At 33.6% G+C, this 14834-nt stretch overlaps 1 pseudogene; it reads right to left on the minus strand.

Moving 5' to 3' along the window:
* Window positions 1-7708: 7708 nt before the first annotated feature.
* Window positions 7709-13712, minus strand: LOC143050726 (uncharacterized; annotated as a pseudogene).
* Window positions 13713-14834: the final 1122 nt, after the last annotated feature.

Raw genomic sequence — 14834 nt, forward strand, 5'->3', positions numbered from 1 at the left:
AAAACAATTATAGGATAATCCAATAATTTGTGAAGTACTATATTGAATTTCTTGTTTTGACAGGTGTACCTTAGCCTTTGTAAATTCATGGTTGACCAAGTCAACCCTGCCATTCATCTGGGATGATCCTACAACAGCAGAAGATGTCAGTCAGGTTGCAGTAGACGTGTATAATGGTTGTGTACGTGGCAAATCAACAGACCAGTCTACCAAACCCCTCTAACTGGCTGCATGGTGACTGCCAATTTTGATTTGAACTACTTTATGAAGTAAGTACTTGCATGTGCACAAATTCTTAGTGGACACATTAATCTGAGAGACAGGGATCAATTTTACAATTGCATGTCTAGTCACTATAGTCTAATGCAATTTGGATTATGTTAAACACTTTTTAAACAAATCACTTCCCTTTGTCAATCTGATACTAGTTCCATATTGAAAAAATGGCTTTTTCAAATGCAAAGCATGAAATGTTAATAGTGTTGTATCGGCCGTCGAACTAGTTTTTCATGCAAATTAACGTTTGGTGACAAAATTATTAAGCTGAACAACCAATTATTATAATTAGAGGAGTTGAAAAACTTTGATCCTACTCACAAAACACACAGGTTAATTTGCTTTTTTCCGTAACTGTCCATTGTCACTTACGTTAATGTCTCTCATAAGTGAGACAACCAAAAGCCAGGGGATCTCTAATAACAGGGTCCATTACAGGAATTGGGAATTGGACTATCATTTCCAAATGGCATTAATGAAACATAAATATATTAATATAATTAACATCCCATACTTAAACTGACTCACTGAAAAGACCTGATTTATAGATATGACATTTCTAGAAACTTATGCAGAGTATTATTGTTGATTATTCAGACCGAATGGTTTCTTCCATGAGATTGTGCAGTTGTTCCATTGTAAGGTTAAGGTCCGTGCCTAATTTGGTCTGTCTGATGTCAGGGATTGAGTTCTTATTGTACATGAGATACCCCTGAGTTTTGTCCCACTTTCTGAGTTATATCATTTGTCATTAATGAATTAAGCAACCAAATTTTTTCCCAAAAAGAGGGTCCCGGGCCCCATGCCCCCCCCCCCCCTTAATCCGCCTATGAAGACCATACTTAAAATTGCAACTATTATAAACATGAAATGGTCATTTTATAACAGGAATAGATATGGTATCATAAGCAGTCTTTTAAGATAGCCCTGATTGTGTATGACACAGACTTGTATACTGGTAGTATTTTCCGTTTGTATCATTCTTTATACCACTTTTTTCAATGGAATGTCAATCATCATAGTTGGAAACAGTGGATTTTATAAGTTGGAGCTACTCACTATTTGCCATTACATATGGCAATGGTGGCCACTTCAATTGCAGTATTAAAATTTAAGGATACCTGTATGACGGACTCCGAGAATATCATAATGTAGAAAGTGGGCTAAAAAAAACAACTGAGACAACAGCCAATGCCAGGATATAGACAGAGCCATGCACTTTACATTTTACATCAATTAAAAAATTAAAATTAAAATTAATTTTATGTTAATTTTATGGTTTTTGTGAGAGAAAAAAAATGTATTTCTGTTCCACATTATCACTGGGGTAAATGTGATCTCCGTAACTGCAGTTACGTATATCCAAAGATGGCGGACGATGTTTCTGGTCAATATTTCTTTTGGCAATTCTGTAATAGTTCTGTTTTATTCTTCGGTATTTCGTATCTTATTTAAAGTATTGCCAAGTTTGAAACGGAAATACAAAGCTTCTTTTCATAGTTCAACCGCTAAATGGAGAAATCATCATTTAAAAAAATCGCGAGGATATGGGTAACTGCATAGACTGATATCCGTAACTGTAATAAACGTTTAGAGAAGGATATCCGTAACTGTTGAGTTGCATTGCTTCTGCTTCATTCATTATGTTCGATTTAATAGTTCGTTCATCATTTTTGTCGGAAATAAAATTGTCATAAATTCGTCAAAATATATATAATCATCGGGATGAAAATATATGCCCAAAATGTTATAACAACATTAGAAAAATTCCACTGTTAATGACGGCTTCACCGTGAGACTATATCCTTCGGACGTTGGATATGTAATAACTGAGAATACAAGTCTTAGATGCATGAGTTTTTTAATTAGTTTTTTTTTGGCTTTGATCTAGCTTTCAGTACTTGCGTTTACTCTCAGATCTGCTTAAATTTAGTGTCAGGTTTTTAATGTACAAGTACCCTCCCACGTGCAATTTGTTTGTGAAAAAAATTATTTTTACTTGTACCCACCTGAAGCATTTCGACGGATTTTTTAGCGAGCTCTTATGTTGATCGTTACATCATTTTCCCAATTTAGGGGAGGGTTGGACGCCAGCTAACATGTTTATCATCGCCACATTCTGTATTTGCTTGGGCATGACCAAAGTGAGGAGCTTACACTTCGGTGGTTGTTTTTGTTGCTGTGTTACATATTTGTATTTGTTATTTATATTTTGTGTACCTAAATAAGGCCATTAGTTGACTTGTTTGGATTGTGTAACATTTGTCCTCTCGGGGACTTTAAAAGCAAGACTATGTGGTATGGCCATTGCTCACTATAGATAGCTAGTACAGGTCGTAAGTTGAACCATAAATGTTAATTTCTGTGTCCTTTGGTCTGTTTTGGAGATTTGTCTCAATGACACTCGTACCACATCTTCACATTATTTATATGTTCAGGACGGGAAAAACTTTAAAAAAAATAGATACAGTAGGTAATCCTTGCATCAGAGGCCGTCCTGGATGAAGGTCATAGAAATATCGACTGCTACGGAATGAAAGAATGAATAGAGACGGAAATTTATCATTGCCACATGCCATCTATGGCCCCTCAAAGATTTGTTATGAGGGTTATTAACGAACAAAGAGCACGGAATTATCTCTCCATAAGGCATCTGATTGAACGTCCACATCATGACCAGACGTGGATGCGTACTTGTGTATCCAGCACAGCCAACTTGGATTTTGTCTTCCTTGCTACCAATTTAAGTTTTAGTCAATGTTTTTATGGGCGGTAGACCAATCCCAATCCCAAGCCAGACTTGAAGGTCTTGAAATATAGTGTTTAGGTACGGTTATTTTTATTTATCATCTGATGTACGTAATTTGTGCTATTGTGTTTCGTCTTTGTATATTGTAAACCTCTACTCTATTTTACGGGGCGTATTGCATTTCCGCTAATTTTTCAAAGTCCCAATGCTACGTTTCCGCAAATTTAAAGTATACGTTTCCGCAATTTGTATTTATTACTTTTCCGGAAATTTACCTGTTAAATTATAAATATTTGAATATATATTGACTTGAAAAATGTTGCTATGTCCTTATACAGAGACAGGCGAAAGCAGTTTCCAAAATTACCTAAATGTAGATTAGAAATTCACGAGACATAAAGACAAATAGATTTGAACACTAACAAAACTGAAACTTATTTTCACTTTTAATTAGTCAATGATTTTGATTCGGGTATCGTTATACTTTCATGTTTCACCAACTTGGTATGTCTATGTAATGAAATGACTGATATTTTCATAGATGGCACATTTAAATCCTGTCCGTAATTTTTCTACAAACTCAGTTAATTCGATACATGGATGTAAAAATGGTAACTACATTCGTCTTGTATTAACGTTACTTCCACTTAAATCCGAGGAATGTTACACGAAACGGTTGGATCGGCTTATTGGTGTGTGCACTACCCGAAGAATAACTCTCCAGCCCGAGGTAGTTCATAATGACTTTGAATGTGTAATGCATACTGCTGTTACGAAAACACGAATAGTGTCGAGTCTTTTCATGCCCACTTGAACGAGCAGTTTTACGCTAGCCGTCCTAACATTTTTGTTTTTATCGATGTGTTATTGAAACTGCAAACGACATCTTACATAAAGATGAGAACTCTAACTGTAAAAGCACCCGTTTGGAAATGTGAAAAGGAGAAGATGGACTTCCTTCTTGAACAAAATACAAAACTTGTAAACGGTGAATGTACTACTGTGGACTTTGTGCGGCGTGTTGGCTACAAATATTCTGCCAGAACTGACTTATGAACTCATATCAAGATATTTCTGATTAGTGCTGACTTTTGAACATACGTTTTCATAGATTTAAATGATGAACTTTACTTACATGTTATGATGACCTTTGACTTACTTAATATTTATTTTATATTCAATCTAATTAAAATATAGATCTCCGATTTCGTTATACTACGTTACTACATATGTAGTAACGTAGTATAACGAAATCGGAGATCTATATTTTAATTAGATTGTTTTAAATTATGGCTCTGCTTTCGATCAACAGGTATTCCTCAATTATTTGCGGAAAAGCAATAATTTATTTTTTCCGGAATAGTTACTTTTTTTCCGGTAAAGTAAGATATTTATTTGCGAAAACGTAAACTTTTTTTTCCGGAAACGTCATCTTTCTTTTCCGGAAAAGTAATGCCAATTTGCGGAAACGTAAAACGCCGATTTTACGGGTTGATTATATATTTTTTAAGGCTCAGTATTCATACACATCGCCATTGTGTTACGATGCTATGGTCATTTTGTACTCATGCCTTCAAATTTGGATTATGAACTTTATCCTTAAAGTATTAATATGCCATATTTTGTTTATCTGTTGAAATAGGTTTTAATTTTTTATAGTGATTAAGATTTAAAAATAATGTTGACAGTGATACATTTTACCTTTTGTATTATGATATTTTGACCTATCTTGTCTGTTTGCTTTGCTCAAAAAGTGTTGTTGATATGATGGAATTCTGTGCGATTCGCATACAAGTGAGAGGCTTAGCTATCTATACAACCAGGTTTAACCTACCATTTTCTACATGCGGAAATATTTGTATCAAATCAAGAATATGACAGTTGTTATCAATTTCTTGGAGATTTAGATTTTTCCATTTGCTAAAGGACTGTTCGTTCTCAATTTTACTTATATATTTCATCTGTAATAAATTACCAAATCGCCGTCCTCTACCTTCCTATGCATAGTGCTGACTTTATAGAAAACAGAATTGGTAGCCTGATCAATCTTTCCACATAATAATTTTAAGACTTCGAAGAACAATTCTGATTCATATTTATAATCACTTTTAATAACCGTAGACATTTATTTTATTTCAAACATGATTGAATTGTTTAATAATAAAATCAGTTACGGATATCAATATTTCCAGTTACGTATATCATTGACAATTTATTTTCTTCAGTTACCCATATCATCACGATATTTTAGATGGCTGTTTTCTCTGTATAGCGATTGAATGATGACAAACACACTTAGTATTTCAGTTATAAATTTAGTAATACGTTTAAAAAGACATGAAGTACTAAAGAATAATACATTATTATTACAAAATTGACAAAAGAAAAATTGACCAGAAACATCGTCCGCCATCTTTGGATATACGTAACTGCAGTTACGGAGATCACATTTACCCCAGTGCACATACAGCTAAGAATATATCTTCCGCATGTCAAGCTCTGATTTCTTGTCCGTTTCTTTACTATACCTCATGTTCTTGTTTGTTTAGTCAGCCCTCCAATGCTTAAATTAAGTTTGGATTTCCAAATATTTCAGTCTTTGGTACCACTCTTACTAAAGACATCAACTGTCGAGACGCTCATTTGGTGCAGTCAAATTTTGTACTAGTTAAGTTATGACTTTTAATATGTTTAGGAAACGACGACAAAAAAATCAGAAAACGAAATCAGTTATCATCGCCCTGTTGTTTGCAAAGTGTTTCTTATATAAGTGTTGATGAAATTCAAGCTTCATTTTCACAGGAGATAGCCTTACCTACCACAACGGCATGATGTTTTCTACTAAAGACGAAGATAATGACATAAACTATCTAGACAGCTGTTCACAAGTGTTTAAAGGAGCATGGTGGTACAGCAATTGTCATCGTGCTAATTTGAACGGGGAATATTTAGGAGGACATCACTCGATTTTGGGCATTGGTATCGTATGGCCTAAATGGACAGGAATGTTCTACTCATTGAAATCTACTAGAATGATGATTGAACGGTACTAAGAACCATGTTATAAAAGACATTTTCTGTTTCAAAAGTCAATGTTATTTCATTCGTGGTTTAATGAAGCAAATAATTTAAAGATACAAAGAGAGTTAAAAATATGTGCTTACTGAAGGGAAATAAAATTTGGTAAAGGTATATATTGTTTTAATTTCATTCATTAACGATCATTAACTACCTATCAACGTTCTTTTTGGTGAACAATCTATTTTTTAAAATAATGGAATATATATTTGAACAAAGAAAGAACACAAACTTAAAACTAATCTGGTTGCCGTCATGCTTCTCCTAAATGTAAAAAAAAACAGTAAAGAAACTGATTTAAATGACACAGTAAAACTGATACACGAAAAATAATTTTTGGTGCTGCTTTTTATTATTTATTGCATGCTACATGCCTTGTTTTATTTGGTATTGCATATGTTTTTATATTCCCTATCGAAAGGGACAGTGTTCAAAGTGTTTCACTCATAAAGGGCAATTATCTCACTCTTAATATCGGCATTGTGAGATCCTAGAAGTTTTGCAATGGATAGCTTGTCACATATAAGGAATTATAATTTACTTTGTTTTAGTGACGCCTCTGCAAGTGCTTAAGCTGTCGCTATTTATATTCATCAAGTTGTTAGTAATAGAGTTTCAAAGTGCAATCTTGTGTTTTCTATGACTAGACTTACTCTAGTCTTATGGGATCCGAAGTGATAAATTTTATCCGTATGATATCATGGATTACTCATTTTATAGATCGATTAAGAAAAACGTCAACAGAGTCGAGACTAATAAGCTAAAATGTATTCAAAGATAATATAATGAATAAGGAAACCGAACAACAAAGAACCAAGCGGAAGGAAAGAAATTAGAGAAAGTTGTTGCCAGTAAAGAGATCATTATGACAAGATCAAAAACAAAGAAACAAGCGGGAGGAAAGAATATAAAAAAATATATATAAAGAACTCTAAGGAAGAACATTTATTGATGAATTGGTAGGCAGAGTTTCTGCAGTGTATAACTTCCTACTTATATTTTTGAAATATTAATCTTTTACTACTAGACATACAGGGAAAAAAAGCATTGAGTGCCTTGAATTTTATATAGTAAGCAAAGTAGCCATAGACTAGTGGAATGAAACCTTAAAAAATTAAGCAGATAACAATATTGTAAAAAATTTAGTATTAAAATTGAGAGCGGTAAACATTGTTTTTTTTTGTTGTTTTTTTTAGAGTCTCTTAATATCTTCATATTGCTTTTATGCTCTTGGACCTGAAACCCGTTTGTTTGCAGATATCTGTTCAGAGAATTATTTATTGAGATAACGGAACCTTCATAACAAAACAATCCGGTATTTTGTAACGTTAGGGGTTGCAAACATTGTAATAACTATTACATTGAATAAAGTATCTTTAATTAGTTTCCAGTACCTGAGTTTTAGACTCATGTCAGTAAAATTGGCTGCCAATTTTAATACTTCTTTATCAAGTTTTATAATAGTTTCTAACTTTTGTTCACCTTGCAGTTTGGACTGGCTAATTTGAGTTTCATATTTTGTTTTCATAACTTCTTGTTTCAATTTATTAACATGCTGTACAATTTTCAGTTGACACGTGAACTGTTCTGCTAACTCCTCCAATATCAAATCATCTGTTGGCAAGTGTCCCGAAGCCATGGACCTGCTTCGCCGTTTTGTGGACAAATTGTATGTGAATTGTTTTTAATGTCAAATAAACCTTGCTGTAACCTATACAAAAACAAATCATTTCCCATATCTGATAAATGAACACCGTCTAAAATTAAATCTGGGTTGTCTTCAGATATTTATGGATATCTAATATAAGTACCGACATTTTTGATGATATATGTAGCTACTAAACTATTTAATCTAACTCTAGTTCTGTTCAAAGATCTGTGAACAATCTCATTCCTGTATTTCAATCTGGGTAAAATTTGAGACCAAACAAATTTTGACTGTGGTAATAAGACCCGAAGGCAATCAAATACTTTTAACATATAGTGTCCTAATACACATGACACTTTTTGTCCTATATCATTTCCACCACAGTGAAATACTAATACTTGCGGGGGTTCTTCAAATGTAAGCAAATGTTTGACTTTGGGTATTATCTCACAAATCCTCATTCCACTTTTTCCTTGCCACCATATTGTAGTTTTTATTCGTTCCAAACCTAAATTTACACCATCGACAGACTTTCTAGCATGTACAAATGCATGTTTGATGATTGAAGAAACCACCAACCAAACACTTTTGTTGACCTGAAAGTCTTAAAGTGACGATCAGGCGAGTATTCAAATATCAAATCAATAATGTACAAATATACAAACAATTAAATGATGACACATATTAAATTTGACTTGCTAACTTTAGCGTTGGTATTCTGATATATCTTTTAAAAGCTTTTGATTCCCAACGACCAAGATCCTGAATTTCATCATCAGAAAACCCCATTTTCGAAGACTGAGATGCAGCTCCGATCCTAAAACTATGACTTTGAAAATGTTCCGATGTAATATTCGCCACATTCAGAGCTTTCTTTAGAACAGCGTTAAACTGATAACGTGTAACATAGTTTCCACCGAAGTGAATGAATGCAGGACCAATATTTTTGGGCCTGGCAATGAAATATTTCTTTAATAAATGAACAGGACATACATGGGAATTAATTGAAGGTATACTTATTAAACTACCTTTGCCTAACTGATCAGTTTTTTGAAAATTTAAGGTTGATAGAAACGTTATTTTCTGAAAAACTAAAATCATCTAACGACAAAGTGTGAGAATGTGCCAGTGAATTATTGACTACTAATTCTCCTATCACTTGGTCCTGTAACAAATCTAAAATTGTGTCGTCATCGCTTATGTTTTCGTAGTATTGGTTGCGAATAAATTTTAAAAACATCCATCCTCAATGTGCAATTCCAATGTTCATGAGTTTTGTAAATGAATTGCTTTTACTAGTTTTTATTTTCTAGTAGGACACTGACCGATGTCGAACAACGATATTCTCAAACCGAGCGCGAAGCCCTTGCTGTCGTATGGGGACGTGAACGTTTTCATTTGTACTTGTATGGGAAGGAATTTATTTAAGTGACTTACCATAAACCGTTATAGGCTATCCATTCCCCGAGATATAAACAACCAACTCGTATTGGAAAATGGGTGATGCGTTTACAGCCTTGTACGTTTAAGGTTAGAGTACAAACCAGGACCGCTTAATGCAGCAGACTGCCTTTCGAGATTGTCGCAAGATGAAGATGAGACTACATGTAGAAATATTGCAGAGGAATATGCTTAGTTCGTAGCACAAAATGTAGTTCCGAACGCGTTGACGTTTAAAATCATTAAAGATTCAGCACATTTCGATAAAGACATTACACAGATTTTTGAATGGAAAAACTTCAAGGTCAAACAATCTCTTTCGTTTCAGAGAAGAATTATCAGTTGTTCATGACAGTTGGCCCAGATTTATTGTAATAAAAGGAACAGATGAAAAACCCACTTCAAAAATATCGCCCTTTGTAAATCACAAACAAATTCAAAGCGTTGCTGGTACTGTAAAAAAAAGTTTCAAACATGAGATCTGGTAATTTGTTGGTTGAACGTTCCAACAAAAGTCAATCAACAAATGTACTTACAATGACAACAATATCAAACTTTCCTGTTTCTGCCTCTCCTCATAACAGTCTGAACAGCTGTAAGGGGATCATTCGAGACAGAAATCAATACCTCGGTGAACTTACCGTGGAAGAAATCGGTGAGGAACTTTTAAGCCAAGGTGTAACTGATGTTATTAGATTTCAAATTAAAAAGAATGGAAATATAATCAAATTAAATACATATCTTTTGACCTTTAGAACTCCAACTCCTCCTCCATCTATTACTTTAGGTTGCTTCGGAATCAGCGTTGACATGTTTATCCCTAACCCAATTCGATGTCAAAAGTTTGGTCATGGAAGCAAACAATGTCGTGGTAAGCAGAGATGCTTCAAGTGTTCTGATGAAGGACACGAGGGAACAAACTGTAACTTCATCTAAATGCGTAAACTTCGGTGAATCCCATTTTTCATCGTCCAGGGACTGCCCTGTTTACCTTAAAGAAAAAAATATTTTAAAATTAAAACAGAAAGAAACATCAGTTACCCTAAAGCTAAACAGATAGCATCTGTTTCGAATGATCTCCTTGTTTTAAACAGACCATCGTACGCCAGCAAAGTTGTCCGCTCATACAGTCACGAGAATACACAAACTCGCATGACTTGGCCAATTGATGCGGACTCATTTACAATGCTGCCTGTTCAACCAGAACCTAACGATAAAATATTAATTCCAAGAAAACAAAAATCTTCCAAAACCAGTACTCAGTCAACTCAATCTTACATACAGAGCTCATTATCATCACCAAAAAAATAAAATGAAAAAAAGAAATCAAATAAAAAAGAAACAGTTAAATCAGACAGTTGGGACGGTGAATCTATCTGGGATCTTCCCAGTGACATAGACGATTCTGGGATTAGTAAAATTTCTACTAAAATATAAAATTACAACTTTATTGAACCTAATATAAACTGTCTTTAACAATAAACAGGGCCTAAATAAATGATTTGTGGCTGGAATCATCATCTGTTTTTGGTTTGGTAGTTGAAATGGCATGTCTGACATTCAGGTTGCTACAAGTACCAGGGAGATCCTGCCCTAACAATTGTGGCAAGATGCTTTCCATCACTTCCTCATCTTTTGCCATAGCTACAACCTCTCTTTCAAGGACCTGACTTGTAGGAGAGCCAATTTCTGGTGAAAAAGCTTCATAATCATTAACTTCATCTACATCAATAGGGAGATATGATGCCAAGTCAGCTGTACAAATAGTAGTAATAGTTGATTTGACAGAAGGAGATGGTGTGTTTGATGGTTGTTCGAGTGGCTCAGCTGTACAAAAAAAAAGTGTCTATCCTATATAAAATTTCGCTAAAATGGGCTATCGAAAATGCAGGTGAGCGGATTAATCCGGCTCTTAAATGGGCTCTAATGTCGGCGTTCAAATGTCCCCTAGTAGTTTTATTGTGTTCGCTCAAATGTCCTGCGCCCGTTTTATTGGCCCAGTTGTTTTTGTATCTGTATGAATTCACCAATGCATATCACTTTACTGGACTTTGCTCAATGTCCGGCGATCTTGGGAATTACTGTAATTATGGGAACTTTGTTTGGGAGACTTCGTAACAGCATCCTGCTACAATCTTTTCTTGCTCAGTTTTACTTTTCTATAAACCATTATTATATCATCTCTTTCAGCATACTTATATTGGGTGAATGCCCTCCAGACCTGGCCCTGCCCAAATTTATTTTGAAGGGTTTTCCCAAAAAACATTTAAAGGCATTTCCAGCATTATACAGGCCCTAGGTGAAACAAATTTTGGAGTGGAGGGGTATTCAATTGATGTTATTTTGGAGAGGAGGGGTATTCAATTGATGTTCGTTTGGGAGACTTTCATGACAGCATCCTTTTGCAATGATATCTCGTTTTAAGGAAATTTTGCAGTTTTTGTTAATTATCTTGAATATCGTTATAGATTGAGATATACTGTAAACAGTAAAAATACCAAGCAAAGAAAGATCTACAAATAAGTCAACATGACCAAAATCGTCAATTGACATCTTATTAAAGACTGCAACATAGTTTGGAGACAAAAAGTAAAAGCATCTGAAGGGTTTTTAAAGGTCTAGGTTTTTTGCATTTAAAAATGAAATGTGTGCATAAAACAACTGTTTTAGAAAATGAAATAAACATGATAAATCTACATGAGTATGTTAAAAGAATGTATATATTTTCCTCAAATGCATAATAAAAGGGACTCTACCATAAAATAAGTTAAAGTACTTCTTCACACATCCTCCTTGAGTGTTAATCTTTGTGGTTTCTGTTCCGCAACTAGCAGCTAGCAGGAGATTAATGTATTCATCCCAATTTGTTACTTTCTTGTTGACAAAGGTCTTGATAATACCGTCAAAAGTCCTGTTAAACCTTTCTTTTAAACCATTTGATGACGGACGATATGAAACAAATTACAAACATATTTGAAAAGGTCACTTTTAAAGTTCTTTCCTTAATCTGTATGTAGATCTAGTGGTATACTAAACCTAGCAATACATTCCATCACTAGTTTCTGCACATGCAATTACCCCAAATATGTTAACTTTATCTTTTTTATTCTATGTAGTGTTTTATCTGATTGTTTTTTTTTTCTTTTTTAGTCATGCTCTTGTCAGTTTATTCAATACTCGTAACTTTGAATGATCCTTTTGTATATTTTACCTCTCTCTGTTTGGGTTGATTTTTTATATAAAGTTTTATAACAAAAAAAGTTAATAAACCTGATTAGTGACAATATAATTAAAAATGTTGCATTAATGAAAACTGCAACATAGTTTGAAACCAAAAAGTAAAAAGCATCTGAAGGGGTTTTTAAGGTCTAGGTTTTCTGCATTTAAATATGAAATGCGTGCTCAAAACTACTTTTTTTGAAAATGAAATAGACATGATATATTTACATGAGTATGTTAAATGGATGCATATTTTTTTCCTCAAATGCAATTTTATAAAAGGTACTCTACCATACCATGATTTAAACAACTTCTTCCCATCCTCCTTTAGTGCTAATCTTTGTGGTTTCTGTTCAGGAATTGGTGTTTTAAAATGACTACCTGCAAATACAACAAAAAATGTCATTATATATGTTTTATATGCTTGATTTGTAAAGTATGATTTTACTTTTCATGTTTATCTTTATAATAAAAAAAAATATTGAAAGTAGATGATGGTAATGTAGCAAAACATAAAGCTGTGATATATTATAGCATGTTACTGCCATTTGTACAAGTATAACTGTGCATAAAAGATAAAGAAAATATCTACACTTTCCTTGCCTCTAGTATTGAAAAGAACCATGTTAAGAAGCATCTATTCACGATTTGAGTACCATGGTTTCTTTCTCGTGACATAATTTATTTGTTTATCTCTCATCTTATTTGAATACTTTGTCAGAAATCCACTTCCAATGTTTGAATCAATGTTTACATTGAAGAGATGAATGAAATATAAATGACATCAAAAACAGGTATGTGGATAACAAAACATGTATTTTCATCATCTTAATTAATCAGGTATTAAATTTTAATATAGAGGGATAAATGTTCCTGGAAGAAATTTAAAGGTCACATCTACCTTAATTGTAACGTTTTATAAAATTATCATGAGATACTTGCAATTTTCTGAAGACAAGATATTTTTCGTTATGCAAAATTTTCTCAGAATAACTTCCTGGATCTTTCAGCTCGATGTCATTTGGGAGTCCTTCAAGAAAATGACAATCTTGCCAGCTGCTATGGCACTTGGCCTTCGCCAACCATTGCTGAAATTTTAAATTGCACATTCATATCAATGAAATATTCCAGCTTATTTGTCGTCCTCAAATTTAAATAAGCATTTATTGTAACTACTTTCCCTTCCGCTTTGACGCTAGTTTAGATTCAACTTTTATTTATAGCGGATTGGAAAACAATATTTACCCGCAATGTCACCTATAGAATTAGACTAATAGCTGAACTAACCTTAGCATCTTTCATAGCGGCTTGGTTTCTGAGTTAACTCTGTTGTATAGTAGAAATGTGGAAGTTTTTCAAATCAATCATTTTGGATTCGAACGTCACTAATGAGTCTTTATGTAGACTATACGCGCGTCTGGCGTATATACTACATTTAAGGTAGATAGGGTGTCTTCTTCCATTTTGGATTTTGAAATACCAGAAACCAAGGTCTAGATTTTTTATAAAATGTGCAAACTTTGAAATAAGTAGGTAATTCATGAGTAAGATTATTCATTATAATATAGAAAATGCCATGTTTTATCATATTTATAATTGTATTTTACCTAAAAACAAAAACATTTGTTTAATACATGTTTTCGAAATTTGTCAAATAAGGGGAGACAACTCAAATGCAGATAATTCAGACAGTGTTACTTTTACAATAGAATGTGTTAGGAATTAACCCATTTTATTATGTAGCAAGAAAACGAGTCCGGTAATCCCATTTTTATGCCCCACTTACGATAGTAGAGGGGCATTATGTTTTCTGGTCTGTGCCTCCGTTCGTTCGTTTCGCTTCAGGTTAAAGTTTTTGGTCAAGGTGGTTTTTGATGAAGTTGAAGTCCAATCAACTTGAAACTTATTACACATGTTCCCCATGATATGATCTTTCTAATGTTAATGCCAAATTATAGTTTTGACCCCAATTTCATGGTCCACTGAACATAGAAAATAATAGTGCAAAAGTTCAGGTTAAAGTTTGTGGTCAAGGTAGTTTTTGATAAAGTTGAAGTCCAATCAACTTGATACTTATTACTACACATGTTCCCCATGATATGATCTTTCTAATTTGTATGCCAAATTATAGTTTTGACCCCAATTTCATGGTCCACTGAACATAGAAAATGATAGTGCGAAGTTCAGGTTAATGTTTTTGGTCAAGGTAGTTTTTGATGAAATTGAAGTCCAATCAACTTGAAACTTTTTACACATGTTCCCCATGATATGATCTTTCTAATTTTAATGCCAAATTATAGTTTTGACCCCAATTTCAGGGTCCACTGAACATAGAAAATGATAGTGCAAAAGTTCAGGTTAAAGTTTTTGGTCAAGGTAGTTTTTGATGAAGTTGAAGTCCAATCAACTTGAAACTTATTACAC

The sequence above is a fragment of the Mytilus galloprovincialis genome, chromosome 11 (genome assembly GCF_965363235.1).
Source record: "Mytilus galloprovincialis chromosome 11, xbMytGall1.hap1.1, whole genome shotgun sequence".
NCBI classification, from domain to species: Eukaryota; Metazoa; Mollusca; class Bivalvia; order Mytilida; family Mytilidae; genus Mytilus; species Mytilus galloprovincialis.